This window comes from Ailuropoda melanoleuca, chromosome 3, assembly GCF_002007445.2.
Source record: "Ailuropoda melanoleuca isolate Jingjing chromosome 3, ASM200744v2, whole genome shotgun sequence".
NCBI classification, from domain to species: Eukaryota; Metazoa; Chordata; class Mammalia; order Carnivora; family Ursidae; genus Ailuropoda; species Ailuropoda melanoleuca.
In genome coordinates, this window is record NC_048220.1 from 98,228,492 (window position 1) to 98,254,079 (window position 25,588).

The window sequence follows — 25,588 nt, forward strand, 5'->3', positions numbered from 1 at the left end:
GATGGCCAAGAATGATACACGCAGAAATTCTCTCTTAAAAACAAGGGCAGATGTTGTTTTCACACAAACCCAGATTTAAGGGAATTCATTAAAAAAAAAAAAGAGTGAGACCACCCAATATGTATAGCAGCCATGTCCACAATACCCAAATTATGGAAAGAGCCCGGATGTCCATTGACCGATGAATGGATAAAGAAGGTGTGGTAATATATACACAATGGAATATTACTCAGCTGTCAGAAAGAATGAAATCCTGCCATTTGCAATGAAATGGATGGAACTGGAGGGTATACTTAAGGGTATACTAGGCAAAATAAGTCATTCAGAAAAAGACAAATACCATATGATTTCACTCCTACGTGGAATTTAAGAAACAAAACAGGATCATAAGGGGACGGAGGGAAAAATAAAACAAGACGAAATCAGAGAGAGAGACAAACCATAAGAGACTCTTAACTCTAGGAGACAAACTGAGGGTTGCTGGAGGGGAAAGGGATGGAAGGATGGGATAACTGGGTGATGGGCATTAAGGAGGGCACGTGAGGTAATGAGCGCTGGGTGTTATATGCAAGTGATGAATCACTGAACTCTACCTCTGAAACTAATGATACACTATATGTTAATTAACTGAATGTAAATAAAATTAAAGTTTAAAAATAGAGGCCAAGTTGAGTCACATGATCAACCAGAATAAAATTCATCAGTTTCTTTATGTTGTCTGTCTCTTGTTCCTTGTCTCCTACCCATCCCTTCCCCCACCCACCGTCCTGCAGACACAAACACCTGCTCTCTGTTCCCCCAATACAGCACACTCGGGGTCTTTCCCCTGCTCTTTCCCCTTCTTGGAGTGCTCTGTGCTTGCAGAACCTTCAGGTTTCTCCCCAGAGAGGTCTTCAAAAGAGCCCCTCCAGCCACTATCATGATACCCTGTTCAGTTCTGCCAGGACCACTGATCTCCATCTGAAATTCTGTTGCTTGTTTTGTTGTTGTTGTTGTTGTTTACTTGTTGTTGCATTGTGTTCCCCTCCTCACACTACTAGAATGTAAGTCCCGTGAGCGCGGAAGCCTGCCTGCTAACCTCGTTCACTATTTATCCTCAGCACCCAGTGCATGGGAAGTGCTCAGTAATTAGGAGGAAAAAACTGTGAATGAATATCTGGGTCACACAGGGTTGTGGCACCTTGCACTCCAGTATCCTCTGGTCATTTATGGCTTTGAGTTTGTGGTGGGACGAGGGGCAGAGCCATGGGTTCTGAGGCTGAATGCCTCTTATCTAACTGCAGGAGGGCTCAGGATTCCGTCTAGGCGAGCAGAACACGCTGACTGCAGGCTGAGAAGCTAGAGCTCCTGGATCGTTGGCTCTCATCTAGGTCATTGCTCCACATGCCTCTTGTCACCACCTCAATAGCACTATTTCACAATGGCGCACAGAGGATGAGTGTTAGCTTCATCCCAAAGGAACTCCTCTTGGGACATCTGGTCACGTGGCATGTAGGAAGTGGGTTAATGAATAAGCATTCAAAGAGGAAATGTTGAAACATCGCTGGCCTGCCCTGCAGAGCTGAGATCCCTTAGCTTAGTATTCAAGGCGTTCCACTCCTCAGCCTCGTTCCAGATCTGAGATCTCTCTTGACCTCAATTTCCCCATCTGTAAAATGAGAAGAAAATGATCAGAGAGGTCCCTTCCAGGCCTGATGGTTTAACGTGCTTCTCTTGGACATGAGTTCCTTCCTCCAGCCAAATTGATCTAATTACTGTCCTCCCTGTCCCCCACATGCACATAAACTCAAAAGTATTTGCCTTTGATTACACTGTTCCTCGACTGATAATGTTACGTCTTCCCTGCTCTTTGAAATAACACATAGCCGTCAATGATCAATGGAATTTCTATCCCCATTCTTCTTCTTTATTGGTTCCAGCTGAAAATATTTCCTTTTTATAAACCCTTGGGCATGCACTGTCTCATTTAGGAGTTCATAAGCTATAACCTGCGGGCCAGATTCAGGCCATGGGCCAAATCGGTTTGTTTTTATAAAGTTTTATTGGAACACAACCATGCCAAATCATTTATATTTTGTTTATGGCTGCTTTTACTGCACGACTACAATGGCAGGGTTGAATAGTTATTAACAAAAACAGTATGCCCCACATTTAGTGTCTGGCCTTTTACAGAGTAAGTTTGCCAACTCCCGGTCAATCCATGCTTCTCAAACTTGATCTTGGTGTACAAAGATCCAGGCTGAGATCCAGACAGAAGATATCCAAAGCCACAGGTGAATATAGTGTATCTTCTTGCAGCATCAACTTTACTAGAAGAAGGGGGGGGATGGTTAATGGAATATTAATGTGGACACTGAAGCAAATTTATTTATATTACAAAATGGAATCCAGCATTTGCGTGAAATTGAAACTGAAAATCCCCAATGCGACCAAAATTCCAAGCTTCAGAAGGGCCTCTTCACATTGTTCCTGCCCTCCACTGCTAAGATGCTTAAGTATAAAATTTGGGGGAAAACTCATCTATACTATTAAATCTGAAGTGGAAGCACGTGAGTTTTTATATCCTTACCACTTCCGACACAGTGCTTTACCATAAGAACTTCCAGAAGGAATGGAGTCATTTATCAAGGTAAATCCTAGAAGGTACCTCCCCTGTCAGGGTGGCTAATGGGGTCCTGCCATCAGGCAGGATCGGAGGACTTGACCTGCAGAGGTCTCATGCACTGTAGGGGATTTATTAGTGTCTTGACTGTAGCTATGGCAACAAAAAATCTAATAACATTTTGTTGCATTAATAATATTTGCAACAATGCTATTGCCAATTCCAACCACAAATTAGTTCCTTCCTGAGCTGAAGGCAGAATCAACAATACCAGTGAAGGAGCAATGACCTCGTTGTTTGTTTTCCCTTCTCTTTTTTTTTTTTCTTTTCTTTTACTTGTTTGCTTATTTATTTAGGAGGAAGAAAGGGGAAAGGAGATCCTATAAAGTTTACTCCAACCCTGGCTAACAACACCACCACTATTAGTGTCCCCCCACCCCATCATTTCCCTCACCCCAAATAATCCCTATTTGCATAAAATAGTGATCACTCCCGGTTTATGTTTGATGTTGTTTATCTTTTTGTTTTTAAAGGGCAAACATCCCCAAGAAAGGATAACGCGTAATATTACCAACCTCTTAGTAGGAATTGGGAGGTGATTTCGGCACTGGGGGGTGAAGGGAGTTAGGGAGCCCCAGACTCCTAGCCAAGTTTGGAAGATCTGAGGCCAACCCCAATTCTGGCATTGACCTGCTAGGCCAGGCTGGGTGAGTCACTTGTCATTTCTGTACCTTCATTTTTCTTTCCTGTAAATGAAAGTAGGGAGCTGGGTGACCTCCAGGAGCATTTCCAGCTGTAAGATTCCACCATTCAAGACAGAATAATTAATGGAAAGATCAAGGTCATGACTGCACTCGGAGGCCTCAAAAACATAAACCAGATTGGAAAAGGTTAGTTGCAGAATGACTTGTACTGTATGATACTGCCCTAGTTTTTTTATTTAATTTTGGGGATAGGTAACATCGTCCATCCACATTACTCAAAAAATAATTTTAAAATACATTGAAAAGTCTTCCTTTCACTAGGGATGTACTGTATGGTGACTGACATAATATAATAAAAAATATTATTATAAAAAAAATTTTAAAAAGTCTTCCTTTCTTCCTTCATCCCACTTCTTTCTTCCCACATGCAAAACTGTTACTCATTTTCATATGCAAACTTTCAGAGTTTCTTTTGTACAGACAAACATGGATAGATAAGCGTATTTTCCCCTTTGCCACACAAAGGTGGCATACTGTATATATTCTTCTGTGCTTTGCTTTTTTTTTTTTTAATTCAATGTGTATTGGAGAAATTTCCATATTAGCATAGAGAGTTTCTTCATTCTTTTTTCTAATTGGGATGCACTACAATTTTTTCAACCAGTCCCCTATTGATGCATGTGTGGATATTTTTGTTCTTTTTATTACAAGCAATACTTTAATTAATAACCTTGAACACATGTGCTTTTGAAAATGTACAAATACATCTATAAACAGATTTCCAGAAATGAAATTTCTTTTGTAATTTCGTGCGTTTGCATTTCTCATGGAGATTGTCGAATTGCCCTTCCCAGAGAAGACGCGATGCAGTCACTCCCAGTCAAAGTTACAGTGTCTCTTCCCACGGCCTCTTCTACACACTGCGCTACCAAATCGTCAGTCTCGGCCAATTTCACAAGCTAAAAAAAAAATAGTATCTCAAGGTGATCTTAATTTGTACTGCCCTTTTGATGAATGAGACAGTGAGTTTTTTCTTGTTGTTAACAGCTGTTTGTATTTTTTTCTCTGTAAATGAATCCTTTTAGCCCTTTTTTATATATGGAAATGTTGAAAACACAGCAGACTGTAGACCATTCGTGGCCGTGGGCACACAATGAAGGGTGGGAGGAACACTCCCACTCCACAACCTCAGTCCAGAGATCGGCTGCCTCTGTAGAGGAAGGGAGGGGAATGAGACAGGGGAGGGACACAAAGGGATGCCTACCGAGGATGTGACATTTGAGGGGCACCAGGGTGGCGTGGTCGCTCAGTCAGTTGAGCGTCTGACTCTTGCTTTGGGCTCAGGTCATGATCTTGGGGTTGTGGGATTGAGCCCCGCATCAGGCTTGGAGCTGGGCATACAGCCTACTCAAGACTCTCTCTCTCTCTCTTTCCCTCTGCCCCTCCCCCCCCAAAGGCACAAAGCAAACAGAAAGAAACAAAAGAAAATGGAAGAGGAAGGAAGGGACAGAGGGGGAAGAGAAGAAGGGGAGGAGGGAGAGAAGCTGGCAGGGAAAGAGAAAATAGGCTTTAAAAGCAATCGAATCGGAACTTGAAGTTCAGCCCTACCACACATACCCTGTGGCCTTTGGCGACTCTCCTAACCTCTCTCATTCTCAATTTCAACATCTGTAGGATGTAGATAACACCTACCTTGCAGGGTTAGCGTAATGACTAAAGACAATCCTTGTAAAACCATGATTAGCTCATCACTGTGGCTCAAGAGACGCCTTGGAACTGTAATATTAATTTGGTTCTTATTATTCAAATATATACAATGCCTCAAGCCAAAAGAAAGGTCTGGTGACTTCTCTTGGCTCAACTACCTCTTTTCCCTGTTGGGTTTCCCAAGCAGTCTTCTTGATGATCCCACGCCAGTGTGGTCCCCAGAGCGGTCTGACTGAGCAGCCCGAGTGTGAGAGCGGCGAGGGTGTGGTCGCGGGCAGGGAGGGGGAGTTTCCTCTGTGTTGCAAGCCCCTGTTCCCAGGAGCTGTGACCTCTATTAGCACACGCTGAGACTCTGGCTTCCCACTGTGGTGGCATCTAGAAAGTCCAAGCCCAACACACCTCTTTTCTAAGGGGAAACCGTGGTCTCCTGTCCCAGGGACGACCTATGGGACAATTACAACTGTGGTTCACTTGAAACCTGTAGTCCCCATGTCCTCAGAAGCAGCCGTTTTCTCCCTCTCTCCTTAGTTTCTGTGACATCTTGAGGCAGCAGACTGCCCCACCCTGCCCTACCCCACAGTGTTACCACAACTTCTTACTGCCTCACTTCCCCAGAGAAGATTCTATAAACACCTGCTATAAACACCTTTTATCAGAATGGGAAAGAGTCAAGCACTGAATGTTGTACAGTCTTTCTTCTGTCTTTGGGCTATTTCCTGAGTTGAAATTGTTTCTATCTTTTTGATTATTTTGATCCTAACACATCAGAAAACTAGAGGGGAGAGAAGAGAGGGCAAGAAAGAGAGAAGGGGGGAAAGAAGATGGCAAAGAGGGAAAGAAAAAGGTTCCAAATAGATGGCATCTTAGCAGTGTAATGTAGACAGTCCGGAGAGGAGGCTCTGGAAGTGACCTAAAGGTCCACCTTGGACACCCCCGGTCCCTGATTAGTGGCTGAAGCCGCTGTAGGAGCCAACGCCAGGTGCAGGGGAAGCCTCCAGCAATGTCTGCTCTCTGATAACATCTGGAAGCTTCACGGAGCCACCAAAGACAACATCCTTCAATTACCGGCAGCAATGAGCCGATAACAATCCATCAATCAACTAATGAAAATCTTGGGGGAAACTATTATGGTTATTCATGGCCCGGGAAGGTTGCTTTATCCTTGGCAGAACTGATCTGAAGGGAAATCGTAAGACACACGAAGTTGAACTTTTTGGCGTTTGTGAGTATGTCGCTCTTCTTTTAGCGACCTACATACCGTAAGGCCAGGAACCTCTCTCTATAGCATCGTTCGCAGGCCTGCCAACATATTTACTGCCAGTGCCTCATCTCTCTTCATCCAAATTTTCCTTTTGTTGGTCTTATTTCCCAGAGCTCTTTGCTGGGAGACAACTACCTGCTCTGAGAAACCAATTCATTCTAATGATGCCATGGTAGGCAAAACGATAACTCTCCAAAGATATCCATGCCCTGATCCCCAGGACCGTTCCATCTTTAAAGGAGAATGTGTGAGTGGGATCAAGGTTAAGTTCTCCCTAGAACTAAGGTCCTTGAGATGGAGAGAATATCCTGGATGATGCAGGTGAGCCCAATCTAAGTACTTGGGTCCTTGAATGTGGAGAACCTTTTTCTACTGGGTCAGAGAGATGAGAGGGGAGAAGAAGAGTCGGGGACTTTGAAGACAGAGGAAGTGGGCACAGGTCAAGGAATGTGGGTAACCTCTAGAAGCTGGAAACTGCCCTCAGTGACAGCTGGAAAGGAAACAGGATCCCAGTTCTACAGACACAAGGAATTGAATTCTGCTAACAGCCCAAATGACCCGAAGGAAGCAGATTCATTCCTAGAACCTCCAGTAATGAACGCAGCCCTACTGACACCTCGATTTTAGCCCAGTGAGCCATGTCAGAAGTCTGACCTATAGGGGCGCCTGGGTGGCGCAGTCGTTAGGCGTCTGCCTTCGGCTCAGGGCGTGATCCTGGCGTTCCGGGATCGAGCCCCACATCAGGCTCCTCCGCTAGGAGCCTGCTTCTTCCTCTCCCACTCCCCCTGCTTGTGTTCCCTCCCTCGCTGGCTGTCTATCTCTGTCAAATAAATAAATAAAAAATCTTTAAAAAANTTAGGCGTCTGCCTTCGGCTCAGGGCGTGATCCTGGCGTTCCGGGATCGAGCCCCACATCAGGCTCCTCCGCTAGGAGCCTGCTTCTTCCTCTCCCACTCCCCCTGCTTGTGTTCCCTCCCTCGCTGGCTGTCTATCTCTGTCAAATAAATAAATAAATAATCTTAAAAAAAGAAGTCTGACCTATAGAACTGTAAGGTAATAAATGTGTGTTGTTTAAACCGCTATATTTGGAGAAATGTGTTATTTTCTAGCAATAGAAAACTAATACAGATGCTAAGATGAGACTCAGTCAGCAGGGCTTTCAGTTAGTTTATTTTCTGAAGCAACTATTATGCTACCAGATGAGAAAAATACTCTTGTTCATATTTTGGAACAGGCAGATTGTTTTATAATTTATGGCCACATGTGTCGTCCACTTTGTTCATTCACCTGTTCCATAAATAGTTACGGGATGCCAACTTTGTACCAGACACATAGCTTCCTCCACATACACCTCCTTCTAGATTATGTCTACACAAGTGGATTCAGTCACCAAGTTGGTCAACAAGTATTCACTGAGCACCTACAAGTATTAGGTACAAGGGCGACTCAGTTGAAATTCACCGAAAGGGTCTTGCAGCTGCCTGGGGAATTCTGCAAAGGAAGACGGGAACGAGACAGCATTTGAGCCTGCCTCCGCAAGAGCTAGGAGGTGTTACTGTCTCCCTTTTACGTATGTAGAAACTGAGACTCAGAGGGACAAATTGGCCAAGTCATGGTGCTCCTAAATGATGGAGCTGGAATTTTTAAGTTTTCAATTGTAAAATACACATTACATAAAATTTACCATTTTAAAGCATACATAGAGTTCAATAGTATTAAGTACATTCACATTATTGTGCAACTAATCTCCAGAACTCTTCATCTTGCAAAACTGAAACTCTATACCCATTAAATAATTCCCCATGCCTCCCTCTCCGCAGCCCTTGGCAATCACCACTCTACTTTCTGTCTCTATGAATTTCACTATTCTAGATACGTCATGGAAGTAGAACCCTACAGTATTTTTTTGCGCCTGGCTTATTTCACTTACCATACTATCCTCGAGGTTCATCCATATTGTACCAGTGTCAGAATTGCCTTTATTTACTTTTTTTTAAGATTTTATTTATTTATTTGTCAGAGAGAGAGAGAGAGCACAAGCAGGGGGAAGCTGCAGGCAGAGGGAGCAGCAGGCTCCCTGCTGATCAAGGAGACTGATGAGGGACTCGATCCCAGGACCCTGGGGTCATGACCTGAGCCGAAGGCAGACACTTAACCAACTGAGCCACCCAGGTGTCCCAGAATTTCCTTTATTTTTAAGGCTGGATAATACTCATCATGTGTATATATACACCACATTTTGTCCATCCATTCATCCATTGATGGACACTTGGGATGCTTCCATTTTTTGGCCACTGTGAATTATACTGCTATGAACATGGGTGTACAAATATCTTGGAGACCCCACTCTCACTTGTGGATATGTACCAGTGGAGCTGGAATTTGAACACAAATCTCTGACCCCGACATTCATTCTATTTCCAGGATGCCCCAAGGCCTGGGTGAAGCTATGGCTTCCCATGCCACAGCTAACCAAATACACGAAATGCTTTTGCTCACATTCCATTCTACACAGGTCAGATGGAGCTAGTTTTATTCTATGACTTCCCAGTGATTAAAATGTAATCTGATGGGCTGCACTGAGAATAAAACTCCCAACTCCTTAGCCCCATATGATCTGGCCCTTACCTCCCTAACTAATCTTATTTCTGACCACTTGCTAGACTTCAGTCATGCTGGCTCTGTTTCTATTCTTCAAACACAATCAGCTGGCTCCCACCTCAGGGCCTTTGCATTTGCTGTGCCTTCTCCCTAGAACTTGCATAACTGACTCCTCCTCATCAATCAGGTCTCAGCTCCAAAGTGACCTCATCAAAGAGGCCTTTCCAGACCACCCTTTGTAAAGTATGACCGGCTATCACCATCTATCACATTGTTCTATTTTCTTCATAACCAGCTAAAATTTCATTGTTGTTTTCTAGTTTGTAATCTGTCTCCCTCACAAGAGTGTAATTTTCACACAGAGATCTTATCTGTCCCTTTCCCCCAATATGGCCAAAGCATAGAACATGCCTGGCTCACAGTTGATGCTTATTAATTATTTGTCAAATAAAGAAATGAATAAGAACCTTCACTGCAGGATTATCTTACCAAAAAAAATGGAAACAGTGTCAATGTCTATCAGTGTGAAATGGTTAAATAAATAAATATGGAAAATTCTACAGCCATTGAAAAGAGATAAAAGAAATTGTATTATTGAAGGGAAAGAATGAGTTCAAGGTATGATTGATTTAAGCAAGTTGCAAAATAGTATGTGTGCTATAATTCTAGTTTGGTAAAATATCAAAGATATATGTTGTGTGAGTGTTTGGAACTATACTTATGAGCCCTCATGCCTGAGGAACAAGACTGGAGACAGAAGAGAGATTTTCTTTTCACTCCACACACTCTGTATTGTCAAAACATTTTACAATTAACTTCCATTTCTTTGGCAATGAAAAAAATATATTTCTATCTTTACTGAACCGTTCAGGAGAAAAGTATACTGTGTTTATAATTTACTATAAAAAAAGATAAGATGGATTAATAGATGGAGAGAGGACTAAATGATTGGACAGATATGTGATAAAGCAAGTATAAAACTGAGGGTTTCAGAGGGGAGGGGTTAGGGAGATGCGCTAGCCCGGTGATGGGTATTAAGAGGGCACGTATTGCATGGAGCACTGGGTGTTATACGCAAACAATGAATCATGGAACACTACATCAAAAATTAATGATGTATGGTATGGTGACTAATATATCATAATAAAAAAAATTTTTTTAGGGGCGCCTGGGTGGCGCAGTCGTTAAGCGTCTGCCTTCAGCTCAGGGCGTGATCCTGGCGTTCTGGGATCGAGCCCCACATCAGGCTCCTNTTCTGGGATCGAGCCCCACATCAGGCTCCTCCACTGGGAGCCTGTTTCTTCCTCTCCCACTCCCCCTGCTTTGTGTTCCCTCTCTTGCTGGCTGTCTCTCTCTAATAAATAAATAAATAAATCTTTTTAAAAAATTGTNCACTCCCCCTGCTTGTGTTCCCTCTCTTGCTGGCTGTCTCTCTCTGTCTAATAAATAAATAAATAAATCTTCAAAAAATTTTTTTAAATTAAAAAAGCAAGTATAGCAACATCTTCCTTCTAAATCTAGATGTGAATATATGGGTATTCACTTACAAGTTGTTTAATTTTCTTTTTTTTTTAAGATTTTATTTATTTATTTGACAGAGAGAGAGACAGCCAGTGAAAGAGGGAACACAAGCAGGGGGAGTGGGAGAGGAAGAAACAGGCTCCCAGCGGAGAAGCCCGATGTGGGACTCGATCCCACGACCCTGGGATCAGGCCCGGAGCCGAAGACAGATGCTTAATGACTGAGCCACCCAGGCGCCCCAAGTTGTTTAATTTTCTGTATGTTTGAAAATGATCATCATAAATCTGGGGGGTGGAAATCTGACTTACTCAATGCACCTTTCTCAAATGCCTCTTATGTGTCACGCATGCACCGTAAGTTTCATTGTTATGCTACTAAAGTGGCACCTAAATGGCATTTGGCTTGAAGGCCATCTTCATGTCCCCTCCCCTTCATTCATTCTACCGCTTATTCCACAAGCCAGTCCACGGCCATCCGAGCATTCGAGAAAAATAAGACCCATCAATGTAGCTGCCTCCATATGGATTTAGGGTTCCCCGTATTAACGAGCCCCACGTGCCCGGTGGAGACTGGATCAGCATGTTAAAGAATCTGTATTTGTTCAAGTGCAGCACAAAAGAGGCAGTACACCACAACAGCTAGCTGGAGAGGATCAGAGGAGGGACTGCCGACAGACGTGTGGGCAGACGACACACCCAGGGAAGCCGTGACTGTCCCAAATCCCAGGCCTGAAGGAGCCGGGTGAGAGTGAGGTTCATAGAGCTCAGGCCCATGGAAGATGTGGGTGTAGGAGCAGCCCTTCCAAGGCTGAAGCAGAGGATTAACGTCCCTGCTTCTCTCTTTTCCCACACACCCATCTGCTGAGAGCTCCCATTGCCGAACCCCACTGGAAGCCAGAGAGCAGAGGCATCCAAGTGACAATGCCTTTGGAGGTCTCAGCCTCTCCGGTCATGAAGCGAGGCAGAGCATGGATCTGAGGGTGGGGCAGAGGCAGGGGCAGGCGATGAGGAAAAAAAATAATAATAACGCAAAATACGATAACTGGAAGAGATGAACCAAACTGACCTTATAATTTATCAGGCAGTACAGGTCACTTAGAGAATGAAGGAAGTTTTCGTCAATAACGATGCCAAATCTATAGGCAAAGCCAGGACTGTATGGCCACTCTCCCTTAATCATCTGTGCCGGGCCCCTCAATTCGCAGATGAGGACTGAAGAGACCCGGAGAGGTTAAGTGACTTGATGAAGGTTGCACAGCTACTCAGGAGCAGAGGTGGGAAAAGTCTCGACTGCTGACCCCAGGCCAGGACCTCTGATGTTTCATCTGTTGTTCTGGGGCTCAGCAAAACACACCCCCAGTCTGCTGCAAAGCCCTTACATGACTCTGGGGAAAAGACAGCTCATGGCTCTGTCCCCAGAAGCATGTGGTTTCGAGCTGCTCTTTTTCTCTTCAGTTTTCTTTCCCCTTTTTGTGGTCAGATACTGGGCTGGCGAGCGGGGAAGCCCTCAGGTGTCATGGGATTTCACTGCTATTTCATTACACAAGTGAAAGCCCTACAAAGGAGAGAATGAAATACAGAGCAGAGCCATCCGACAAGCTCCTTGGCTGGGCCTGGCACGGTCTTGGCCACCCTCGGGCTCCCTTCTGGGAAATACTTTTCAGGAAACTCCTTGTCCCACGGCTACTTCTTGAGCACGTGCTAGGTGTCAGGCACATGGTACCTAAGAGCGGATGAGAAAGACAGGCTCACTGCTCTCATGAAGATCCCGTTAAGCGTGTCAGATAATAAACATCCCTACAAATAAATTAACCACAGATGTGGTTAGTGCTGGAAAGGAAACGGAGGGCCCTGATGAACAGTAATAACAGCTGACATCTATTAAAGTCATCCTTTGTCCACACCACTGTGTGAAATAGACATTACAGGTTTCCCCCACTACCAAAAGCAGAACATTCCTATGACTAGAACATCCCCCGCTTTCTGCAAGTTCGCATTACACCGCTTTGTTTTTACCAAAAAAAACACACTTTGTTAGAGTTGAACTTGAAACCAAGAATCTTGCTTGGAAGCCTGAGTGTTGAACCACTTGCTATCTTGGGCCATAGAGGCTCAGAAGGGAGGGTAAACTCTCAGTTGGTCAGATAAGGCCTTCCTAAAGAAGGGGCATGTAAGCGAGGTGAGGCAGAACCAACCATAGGAAAAGATGGCAGAATGTTCTAGGCAGAAAAGGAGCATGTGTTAAAAGACAAAGGTGGGAAAGAGACTGGGGTCTTCTATAATCCGTCCAAAGCCCCAGGACATTGGGGCAGAGGCTGCAATTTATTCTAGGGGCACCTGACATAGTGTCTTTGCAGACAGACATTTTCTCATGTGATCCTCCAACAGCCTGCTCATGCCAGTCGAGGAAGCATCAATATCCGTGTTTTACAGAATACCGGGCATTGTTTCTGGGAACCTAGGGACGGAGGTGAGACTGTCCCCCATAACTTTGGACTCCTGTCAAGTGCTCCTTCCACTCAACCTCACAGCTGAAGAAACAGCTGCCCCATTTGCTGCCCCGATGGTCCCTAAATTACAATGCACTTCTGTATCCCCTTTCTCCTCCCGCCTCAGAATTTACCTCTCTGGCCAACAACTTAACTTCTAGGGGAATCTGATAACCAAATCTGTCCTCGTCTGCTAATGGGTAATGAATCCCTGTTGGAAACCTAGAATCCACTTGTTTTTCTACGCCTGTGAGAACTTAGAACAGCCTTCCTCTCCTCCAGTCATCAGATCAGCCTCCAGCTATTAGCATTTCCTTCTCTGCCAAAGTGGCAGTCCTTAGCTGATTCATAGCCTATTCCCAGAGGAGCGTGGCCAGGGCTTGAACCTTGGGCCCTTGGTTACCAGGTAGCAGTTTGCAGATGCCAATAAACCACACGCCTTTAAACCAGCTAATTCCTCCTCTGTGAATATGATCGCGTCCACATTCAGAAACACCTCCAGGAGATGGGGCAGGTGGCCCAGTTCCCCGGGGCCTGTCAGCTCCTCATCACAGCATTCGAGCCTTCCAAGTCCCAAACACAGCCCTCCTCTCCACCTCAACCAGTCCCGCTGCCCACCTTGAATTTGGGGCCCAGGCACGCCAGAGCCTCCTTGCTGCATCTTTTGGTGCCAACCCCCCCCCACCCCCACCTTCTTCCCTGGGCTTTCTCCTTGACACCCGCTACAATATAACCCAAACAGCGCTGGCCGGGAAAGCCTTCCCCGACTGAGTCTGTGTTACGTGTCCCTTCTCTGTGCTTCCCTGTAATCATAACGAATAACATTTTTTGAGGGTCTCTGATACGCCACACACTCTGTTAAGCATTTTACATGGATCCCCTCAATCGGATAGTAATTCGAAGAGACAGATTCTATCATCCTATTTGACTGTTGAAGTAACTTGCCCACGACTGAGCAGAAAGCACTGAAGGCAGGATACAAACCCAGGCAGTCGGACTTCAGGATCCGGATCATCACTATCGCCTGTGCTCACGGACACAACTAACATGTAATGGTACCCACGGTAGACCTCCCATAGCTCTGAGCCATTCCCATACATTTTCTCACCGAATATTCGTAAGAGTCCTATAAAATGAAGTCACTGCAAAGGAGGTGTTATTAGTAAGTCCATGTTGAAGGTGAGAAAATCGAGGCACAGAAAGGCTCATTAGTTAGCTAATCCACACATTCGGCAGAATGCGCGGAATACACCACCAGGCACTAAAACTGCCCGGATTAGCGGAGGCAGCTCGTCATCTACCCAATACCGCTCTCCTCCTCTTCCGTAACAACGAAGAGTATATTGTTGGAGATGGCACGGTACCCAGTTTGAAAAAAGATTAAACTAAACACACAACATCTCCCAGCCACCTTTGCAGATCGGATAGCAGATGAAGCATCAGTCAATACCTTAGTGGAGACCCATTTGCATTTTCCCCTTCCCCTTCTTCCTGCCTGAGAGACGAAGTCCGGATCTCCAAGATCCACTTTCTGACCAGGAAACAATCCTCCAGAACAAAGGCAGAGCGCAAAAAGAGAAAGAACCCGGGGTCCTGGTGACAGAGCAGAACCAGACCAGCCCTGGGTTGCTCAGCTCCAGAATTAAAGGAGTTTGTAAGAAAAATAAAGACTCTTTCTTCTTTAAAGCCCGTCGCTTTGATTCTCTAGTACTTGAAGCCAAATGCAATTGCCAACTCATTTCCTTTGCAACGTGTCTGACTGAGCATCCCACCAAGGTCCTCAAGAGTGAACGCGAAGTCCCCTTTGCCTTCGTCCCTACGTCAGGAACACTCACCTTGCCCATTGAGTTGCCCTCAAACAACCCTGACTTTCTTGCCATTTTACTCACTGCCCACGCAGGCACAGGAGGTAACGTTAGGAACAGACATTCTCCTCCCATGGCACAGAATTAAGGGGAAAGAAGAGGAAAGCAAGAAGGGGAAGCAGTTGGCTCCAATGTGTCAGGCACAGGCAGTGGGAAGGATCAGCCCAGCTTCCAAGCTCCCCCGGTCTGGGAGGGCAGTGCTGGCCGAGTGCCAGGAGCTCTACTCACTCCTCTGCTCCAGGCCGTGCCATTCCTGAGCCTGGGAAACCCGGGGCCAGGAGCCAAATTAAACCTGGAAAGTAAAGTCAGCAGAGTACCTGAGCCAGAGCTGTCACCTTATGCAAATCAGCCAGGCTCCCAAGTCTTGCAGTTTGAGGAATGACATCACCTTCTCCTCGCCACACCCGAAATCCTTCCACAAGGCTGTGATGCCAGTGAGATGTAAGGCTTGCCACCAGTGACCACACTGGTTATTGGGGTGATCAACCTTTAGAAGCCTCGATATCCTCATCTGTACAGAAGAAATAATACTGCCTGTCCACACAGGAGCTGGGGAGGGGTCAGGTCAAGTACACCAGTGAAGGAGAAACCCTCTGTAAATAGTAAAACATTATACAAACCCAAGACAGTGCCTGTATTCATTTTTTCTGGGGCCTCAGCTTCCACAATTATGAAAAATTCTTTCCAGCTCCCACATTTTATATTCATGACCATCTTTTCTACACTCAAACGTAAGCCACTGATAAAAAGCTTTTCTGAAATGGAAAAGGTGAGAATAAGGTAGGGGTTTTACAGGCATGGAGAGACAAAGAGTATGGAAGACAAAATATGTAAGAACAAGACCACACCGTTGTTACAATTTGGAACCCAGAGGGGTGGAAGAAGGCAAAGAAGATGAGGTTTGGTGGTTGGTTTGTTTGTGATTTCTCTGAGGATAGAACAGTCAAGCTGACAGGTGGTCTTCCTTAGTTTATATAGTTATAAGAAATTAACAGTAGTTAGTTCCTTAGGACTGAAAGTTCAAGAGACAGAGACTTTTCCCTCTTTATACCTTTCCGGGTATTTTTTTTCTTTTTACCACAAATGTACTTTTTTACCTTTTAAAACATATTTATATGTGTATTAGGAGTTTAGAATGTGATTAACAAAAATATTACTACATGGCTTTAAAATTGTCATCGTTCTCTTCCCCACAGCCCACGCCCTGCCACCTCCCACCCACTGTGGGACCACCACATAATACAGAAGCTGGAGGATTTAGTCCAACCATTAGGCTCTGGCCATCTTATTGATGCCCCAGTTGCAGGGAAACACGCCTGGGTCACGTGCCTATTCCTGCCCAGCCTTGTGCCGGGTGCTGCCCCGAGGGTGGTAGTTGCAGGGATACCGGGCACGGAAATGGGAATTCCCACTATTTGTCAATCGCCCAGGTCAAGATCGGAAGGGATATACTTTAACCAACTATGGCATTAAGTCATGGGAGGAGTTGCCCATTAGCTAATGCACCCATTAGTAGAGGTTAGCTTGTCTGATTAGCTCACTGCCACCACCCACTCCAACCCACAGAAAACAGAACCCGAAGAGCATTGACGAAGGTTGTGCTAGTTTTGATGGGAAGCAAAAATTTAAATATTGGAGCTCAAAAGGACCTAAGAGATGATCTCATCAGGAGGCTGTAAACTGAAAAGCTCTGGCTTTATTTGACCTGTTTACTGTTGCAGTGGTGTGTTTTTCTTGCATCTGAATGTCTTCATATGCTCTTTACATTGACTCACCCACCTCTCCGTGTTGTCTTTTTCCTGACTGCCTTCCATAGCCATGCTATCTGCTTGGCCCATGAAGTGGCCCATCCAGGGCTGGAGTCCTGCCTTTTGGTATCTATTCTGGTGCCCTTCGGTTAGGGCTGATCATCTAACAGGATGACAACACTAGATGCCCACAAGAGATACAAGGCACCACACGGAGAAGGGGACACAAAAAGGGGTAGAAAAAAACTGGACCAACACCATAATCTCTCTGCATCTCAGGAACCTCTGTGTGTCTCCTATAAAATGGAGCTAATAGTGCCTGTTGTAGAGGCTGGGGGAAAATCGGACCTGAGAAGGTACGTGGATTGTCTGAGATACAGAAGATCTTCACTGAAAGCTTGTTTTCTTTCCTTCTCAGAGATTCAAGATGCTTCTCAACATTTGTGCCTTGTGACTCCACATCCCTTACCTAAAGAAGTAAGTAAGCAGCAAATATGATCAGGGGGCTTCAGAGAGGTGAATGGAGGCAGAGAATGAGGACGTTCTCAGCCCCCAGCCCCTGCACTTGGGGCAGGTGCTTCCACTACGGCGGTCACCCATTTGCCCAGCCGATGTCAGCAGCAGGAGCCATGCCACCAACTCTACCCGGGAGCTGGGTGCTGCGTGGTGTTGGTACTGCTGGTGTTGGCAACTGATTCTGCACAACTGGGCCGAACGATGGCAACGACCAGCCACTCCAAACGGGCCAAGAGCCTTCTCACTGGTTTCTTTCCCTTGCTTTATTCTTTTGGAGAACAGTATATCCCACAGTCGATTCTTGGCTCCTGTGTTGTCCCCTGGGTTAGTTCACTTTCGGTCCATGGAATCTAACCCAGCCAATCATCTCAGCAACCTAGCTGAATGGGGGCAAATTAATTGTTTAAAGTCATGGAAATCCATCATCCAGGGGCTGGGCACCCTATAGCCTCAAGAGCTGGGTGCCCGAAAAGACTGCCCAGCTCCAGTTGGCTGGCCCACCTGCCAGATTCCTGACTCCTGGGCCAGGCTTCTGTGCTGATCTGCTATTCTGAACATTACCCCAGTTTTAAATGACTAAGTAATCAAATTGTAATAGAAATCAGGGACTCTGGTCCTGACTGAAATCTTGGCATTTCTGTCACTAGTAAACAGTGACCTTACATCTGAGCCCCTCTCTTCTTTCACTCTCTCCTCGCAGTATTATCTTTCTTTGGATTTTCCATGGAGTTTCCTTTCTTAGCAGCTGGTTCCTTGGGTTTTTATCATTTTACACTAATTTCCTCTTTATCACTAGCCTAAGTCTTACTCTTGCCTCTGCCTCCTCCACATTACTTTCTTCCTCCTTTCCTCCTCCCTATCTCCTCTCTGTAAACATTCCTTGAAATGAAGAGACTGGTCCAAGAGAGAGGGGAGAGAAAGTAGAGTTTATTGGTTAAAAGAAGAAGCTTTGATGTCAGCTCTGAGTTTGAAGCCAAGATTTTCCACTTAACAACTGACGTTGGGTACATGATCTAGGCACTCTGAGCCTTAGTTCCCCATCTTGACAACAGGTGAGCCAATCCTCATTTCATGGAATAAAGCGTAATGCTGTGTATATAAATTAGTTTGCAAAGTAGCTAGTGTCTGATATACTCTAAATAAAATTCAACTTGGGGTGGGGTGGTATTAACACAATCTTTGTTCTCTATCATGGTTTAAATCAACAGGGTTCCAACTGGGTTTCTTGAAGGACTAAGTCTCCAAGACTTGCCAGGGATGGGAAGGCACCGAGTAGGTGGCAACAGGCTGAGCTTACTTATCCTTCCACCTTCAAAACAGATTCCATTTTCTCAACTTTTGTATATTGGGTGTCTGAATAATATTCTGAAATAAGGATCTCATGGAAAAATTTTTCTGGGACTGGTTTAAACTGATTTTTCACCTGTCCTTTTGCCAGAATCCTCCTATCTTTGTTCACTTCAAATGAGTAGGTCCATGCCACATAGAACCTACTGGATTATTGTTGCACTCCTTATTGCTTCCTTGTCATGTGAAGCCTCTCTCTGTCCATTAAAAAGCGCACCTGACGTTTTGTACTCTATAAAGAAGATGTAGGCTTTGCTGGGAGTTGGTTTCACAGGCTTTGACCGTTAGGTAGTGAAAGATGATGTATTAGGTGCTTGGTTGCATTGGCAGAAAGCTGACTGCCCAATTTCTTTACCATTTGAGAAATGTGGTTACACCCAGAATTCCGCACAAGACCCTGTGGTTGCAAATTGAATCTGAAAAAGTGTTGTCCCAACTAAACAATGTTGTTTCACTACCTTAAAAAATTTTTATCTTAAGAAATAAAAAAGCCTGACCTTATTGAAAACAGACCACAAAGATCATCTTTATAACCTGTAAGTCCTTCAATGATTCCCAGGAGGGAAAGGTTTCTAGAACCGGACGCTCACAAACACGTCTACAGCCTTCAGTCAGGTGCTAGGCTAGTGGCAGATAAATTCAAATGCCTCCTTCTCCCCTTGGACCCATTTTGCATCCCCACATTTGCATCCCTTGTGTTTTGCTGGACAGCGTAGAACGTTGCAGGGAAGGTGCCTAGGGAGGAGACTCCTACACGGTTAGTTGTCCCTGTGGTGAGCCCACATGAAAGTGCAGGTGGTTCAGGTGAGCCCCTGTAGGACTAATGTTCATGAAAGACCATCTGCATTGCTTGGGGACTCAGGAAACCAAGAGGGACATTTGACTGAAAGCTCGGTGGTAGCATGGCTCATGACAATCTATCAGCGTAGACCCAGTGCCTAACATATTGCTGACACACAACAGATACTAAAGAAAGAGCTACTGAATGAATGAGTGAATAAAGAGTTGGGGGAGGAGCCATTCTCCCTGCCTCCCCTACCTATTTCACCGTAGTCCACAGTGGGGCTGATGGCCTTTCTGCTTCCCCTCCTGTTTCCCTCCAACCCATGCTCCATGCTGCAGCAAGAGTGATCCATCTGAAGCATAAATCAGATCTTGTCACTCCCCTTATTCAAACCTTCTACCTAGGACTTAAAAAATAACCAAAATATTTGTCTTGGTCTTCCAAGTCTATGTGGTGTCATCCCTGGCTAACTCCAGTAACCTCATTACTTCCTCTTATTCCCTTATTCTCCACCCACTCTGATCTTTTTCCTGGTCCCCCGAATAAGCCAAACTTATCCCTGCCTCAGGGCCTTTGCACTTGGTGTTCCATTACCTTGAAACAATCTTCCTCCAGATTTTTATTTTTTTTCAAAGATTTTTTATATATTTATGGGAGAGAGAGAAAGAGAGAGCAGAGCAAGCAAGAGAGAACACGAGTCAGGGGGAGGGGCAGAAGGAGAGGGAGAAGCAGGCTCCCTGATGAGCAGGGAGCCCAATGCGGGTCTCCATCCCAGGACCCTGGGATCACGACACGACCTGAGCCAAAGGCAGATGCTTAACCAACTGAGCCACCCAGGTGCCCCTTCCTCCAGATTTTTTTTTAAGATTTTATTTATTTATTTGAGAGAGAGAGTGAGAGAGCGAGCACAAGCGGGGTGAGGGGCAGAGGGAGAAGCAGGCTTTCCGCTGAGCAGGGAGCCTGATGCAGGGCTCGGGACTCCAGGATCATGACCTGAACTGAAGGCAGACCCTTAATGGGCTGAGCCACCCAGGCGCCCCCCCTCCAGATTTTTAAATGAAAAGTTACTTCTTTGGTCATTCAAACCTCATGTCAAATGACACCTTCTCAGAGTGGCCTTTCTTGCACACCCAACCTAAAGTACCCAACTATTCATCCACTACCACATCACCATTTTCTTCTTCTTCACCATCATTTGGGAATGTTTCGCTCATTTCATTTTTTTCACAATTGTCAGGCTTGTGCACTATAACGCAAGCTCTCTCTCTATTGTGTTCACAATTGATAATTCTCCAATGCCTGCAACAGAACTTTGTACGTGGAGGACCCTCGATAAGTATTTTTTGAATTAATGAATAAATGCAGCTTTGACATCCTGAGGGCTCTGGGCAACATCAAGTGAATTCTTCCAGAAGGCCAATGCATTAGAAGCAGCACAGATGCCTCAAATAAAAGGGCCAGGAAGCAAGAAATATGAGTGACAATAGCAACAGAATGCAACCAAGAAAATCCTCAAATATTTGGATAATAAACAGCATACTTGTAAATAACCTACAGGTCAAAGAAGAAATAACAAGGGGAATTAGACAATACTTTGAACTAAATTAAAATGATAAGAAACCTTAGAAATTTGTAGGATCTAGTTAAAGCAGTGCTTAAAGGGAAATTAATAGCATTAAATGTTCATATTAGAAAAGAAAGGTCTAAAATCAATTATTTAAGTTTGCACTTTATGGGACTAGAAAATTAAGAGCAAATTAAACCCAAAGTAAATAAAAGGAAGAAAATAATAAAGATAAGGGCAAAAAAAAAAAACTTTGAAAGAGAAAATAAATATAGTAAGCAAAGTCAATGAAACCAACAGTTGGTGCTTGGGAAAGATAAATGAAATTGGTTAAGTCTCTTGGGACGCTAACCAAGAAAAAGGATAGAAACCCAAATTACTAATGTTGAGAATGAAAAAGGGATTATCATTTTGAGTAAGGGACAGGTGGGGCTAAGTAGGGAGAGATAGAGAGGGGGCTCTGCAATCAGGCTCGCAAAGTCCCAAAAATGTGGAGGTGTGGGGAAACCAGAGATAAGGGAACAAACCAGATCACCCTGCCCTAAGCTTGAGGGGTGGGTGTCTTTTTTTTATGATAATCACCTGTGACAAAGAATAACCAGACCCTAAAAAGGAAGTAAGCCATTAAAGGTGTTATCATTAGTCCTTGCTCAATGGTGATATCAACAGGGATGTTAAATGGATTTAGTTCCCTGCTTAGCTTTCTATAAAAGACCAACCCTAAAGGTCCTCATTGGCCCGCATTGGTCCTTTTGGGACCCCTCTCACTCTTGGGAACTTTTTCTGTATCTTCGCTTAATAAACTTCTATCACTTTACTCACTCTCCCTTGTCCTCGAGATTCATTCTCGACTCCTCGAGACAAGAACCTAGCTCTCCCGCTTCAATTGCAGACCTATCACACATTAAAAAGGATAATGTAATATTAAGAACAACTTTCAGACAATGTATTTGACAACTTAGATGAAATAGACAAATTCCTTGCTAACACTCACTCAAGAGAAAAAGGAAAACTTGGATGGTCTTACATCTATTAAAGAGACTATATTCATAGTTAAAATCCTTCCCACAAAGAAACTCCGGGTGCAGATGACTTTCCTAGGGAATTATACCAAACATTCAAAGAAGATACTGAAGGGGTTCAGGACAGCCCCTCTCCTCCCTCAGAACATGCCACTTTGGTATGTGGATTATTTTGAGCTGAAGGTGTTCAATACCCTGCAGGCTCAAGAGAAACTTTTGCCTGTCCCTTAATTACATAGAAGAATCTCAATTAGGGGGCGCCTGGCTGACTCAGTTGGTGGAGGATGTGACTTTTGATCTTGGGTTCATGAGTTCAAACCATGTGTTGGTGTAGAGATTACTTAAAGTCTTTTTTCTAAAAAAAAAAAAAGGAAGAAGAAGAAGAAGAAGAATCTCAATTGGGTCTTTTGAGAGTAAAGAGTTATTACCAGAGATAAATTTTATCTGAGTAAGCCATCTATATGGCAGGACAAACAACTAATTACCAAACATCTGTTCTTCTCCTTATACCCCTGTGAATTGTATTCCTTTCTTTTGAAATCACAGACCCCCTACTCCCTTTCCCTTGGTTGAGGATGACATATATACCTCATTTGCATGACTGTCTTTGAAATTTCCATGTCTATGTGGATTCCCCACATACACTATTACATTTTATTTTCTCCAGCTAATCTGTCTCATGTCAATTTGATTCTTAGTTCAGCTAGAAGAACCTTGAATAGGACAAGAATTCTTGCTGCCCAATAGTATAACATCAATCCTACATGAACTCTTCCAGAACATAAAAGAGCAAGAAACACTTCCCAACTTGTTTTATGAAGTCAACATCACCCTGAAATTAAAACCAAATTTTTTTTAAAAAATTGCAAGATAAAAATACTCTAAACCAAAATCTCTCATGAAACTAAACTCAAAAATCTTTGATAAAATGTTAACAAACTAAGTGCAGAAAAAAAGATAATACATTATGACCAAGTAGGGTTTACCCCAGGAATGCATGTTGGTTCAACACTAGTAATTCCTCATATCAACAGACTGAAAAACAAAAGGCATGTGAATGTCAAGAGATGGGGGGTGGGATTTGACTAAAGTCAATATCCACACAAGATAAAAATTTGCAACTGATTAGGATTATAAAGGAACTTCCCCAATCTGATAAAGGGCATCTACAAAAGTCCTACAGCTAACATCATTCTCAATGATAAAAGACTTAAACACTTTTTCTCCTAAGGTTGGTAACAAGGCAGTGGTGTCTGCTTTCACCACTTCTATTCTATACTGTATTATAGGTCTTAGCCAGTGTATTAAGGGAAATAAAAGAAACAAAAAGGTATCAAAATTCCAAGGAGAACTGCCTTTATTTGCTGATGATACGATGATCTACAAAGAAAATCCTAAGGAATCTACTAAAAAAAAAAAATCAGAACTCATAAATAAGCTTAGCATGATTGCAAGATACAGAGCCAACATACACATTAATAAAAATTACAAAATATGTGTGAGATTTTTATACTGAAAACTACAAAATACTGCTTAGAAAAATAGCTAAATAGAAAGATAAACCATGTTCATGGATCAGAAGATTCAATGCTATTAAGAAGTCATTTCTCCCCAAATTAACCTATAGATTTAATACAATCTCAATCAAAATCCCACCAGGTTTATTTTTTGTAGAAATTGACATAACACCTTTAAATTTTGTATTAAGTACAAAGGAATTTAAATAGCTAAAATGATTCTTTAAAATATATATCAAAGTTAGAGAATTTATAAATGATTTTAAAATTTACTATAAAGCTACAGTTATCAAGATAGCATGGTAGTGATGGATAGACATACAGATGAACATTATCAGAATAGAGCCCAAAAACAGATCCACATATATTCAGGGTCAACTGATTTTAGACAAAAAGGGCAAACTAATTTAATGGGGAGAAACAGTCTTTTCAACAAATGACACTATAATAATTGGATATTCAAATGAGAAAATTATAAACCTCCATTCTTATCTCATACCATATGCAAAAATTAATTCAAAATGGATCCAGATCTAAACACAATAGCTAAAATTGTAAAACTTCTAAATGAAAACATGAGGAAAATCCTTGTGACCTTGCATTAAGCAAAAATGTGTTAGGGCATAAAAACACAAACCACAAAATTTAGAAATTAATAAATTGGACTTTATAAGATAAAAATTTTCTTTGAAATATACTGCTTTGTTTAAAAATGAAAAGACAATTTACAAACTGGGAGAAAATATTTTTAAATCATATACTTCTGAAAGACTTATATCTAGAAAATATTTTTTTAAATCTTTCAATTCATTAACTTGAAGACAAGTGACTCATCAAAAAATAGGCAAAAGATTCAAAGATGCATCTACCAAAGTAGATATACAAATGGGAGGGGGAAAAAAGGAAAAAAGAAAAAAAGTACATTAGTAAGATACCACCAGAATGGCTAAAATTTTCCAAATAACTGACAATACTAAGTGTTGACCAGGCTGTAGAGGAACTGAAATTCTTATATATTGCTGATGGAAATGCAAAATTGTACCAACCACTTTGGAAAATATTTGGTAGTTTCTTATAAAGTTAAACATACTTTAACCATACAACCTAGCAACCCTACTCTAAGGAATTTACCCAAGAGAAATGGAAACATATGTCCACCCAAAGATTTATATAAGAATATTTATAGTGTCTTTATTTCTATTAGCCAAAAACTGTAAATGGTGCAAATTTCCATCAATTGGTGAATGAATAAACAAATTGTGGCATATAAAGGAATACTACTCAGTAATAAAAAGGAACGAACTAGTGATACATTTAGAAACATGGATGAATCTCAAAGGCATTATGCTAAATGAAAAAAAAAGACACAAAAGACTACAAACTGTGGGGAGCCTGTGGCTCAGTTGGTTAAGATTTTGACTCTTGATTTCAGCTCATTTCATGAATCTCAGGGTTGTGAGATCGAGCCTCACACTGGGCTCTGAGCTCATGGGGATTCTACTTGAGGTTCTCCCTCTCTTTCTGCCCCTTCCCCCCGCTTATACTCACATTCACTTTCTCTCTCTCTCTAAAATGAATAAACAAATCTTTTCTTTAAAAAAAAGACTACATACTGTATGATTCCATTTAAAAGACAGTCTAGCAAAGGCAAAAATATAGGAACAGAGAAGAGATGAGTGGCTTCTAGGGGAATGAGAAGTGATTAAATACAAAGGGGCATGAAGGAACTTTTGGGGATGATGGAAATGTTCTGTATTTTGATTGTGATAGCAGTTACACAGCTACATATATTAGTGAAAGCTCATGAAATTGTATACTTTAAAAGAGTGAGTTTTATTATATACAAATTATACCTTGGTAATTCTAAAATTTCTTTTAGAATATTACCATTAGGAAAAACTGGGTAAAACGTACACAGGATTTTTCCATAGCATTTTGTAAAAATGCATGAGAATCTACAATTATCTCAAAATAAAAAGCTTTTAAATAATATTTTTTTAACTCTGAAACTTAAAAAATCTCTTTTAGAGAAAGATGAAGCCATGAACATTACTTCTATTCATAAAAGATGAAGTGGTAAGAAGAGGAGGAGAAGAAAAAGGCTTACACTACAAATCAGAGCTCAGTGGGAGTACAGATCACACCCATGGGTCCAGAGTTCATGGTGATTTACCCAAAGTCATCTTCCTGCGGGAGACAGAGATAGCTTCTCCTCTGAGCTTGCTGGGATTGTCATCAAAAAGCCACTGCCACTTATGACTCAAAACATCCCCCAAGATTAGGAGGAATCTTGCAATCCTCAATAACAAACCTCAGTTCAAGGTCTCACCAAAAAAGCTCAT

The 25,588-nt window shown here is 43.0% G+C and overlaps 1 long non-coding RNA gene across 5 annotated transcripts in view; it reads right to left on the reverse strand.

The window, feature by feature from the left end:
- Window positions 1-539: 539 nt before the first annotated feature.
- The window catches only part of LOC105235717, a 51,718-nt gene continuing 26,669 nt past the window's right edge, over window positions 540-25,588 (reverse strand). For 3 of the 5 annotated variants that reach the window (XR_004624253.1, XR_004624250.1, XR_004624251.1), the window contains 2 exons: window positions 3,178-3,348; window positions 540-2,309 (listed from right to left, as the gene is read on the reverse strand). This is a non-coding gene — a long non-coding RNA (uncharacterized LOC105235717). Of the gene's footprint in view, window positions 2,310-3,177; window positions 3,349-4,998; window positions 5,553-25,588 lie in introns of those variants that run through there. The other 2 variants (XR_854092.3, XR_004624252.1) reach the window with 2 other exon arrangements.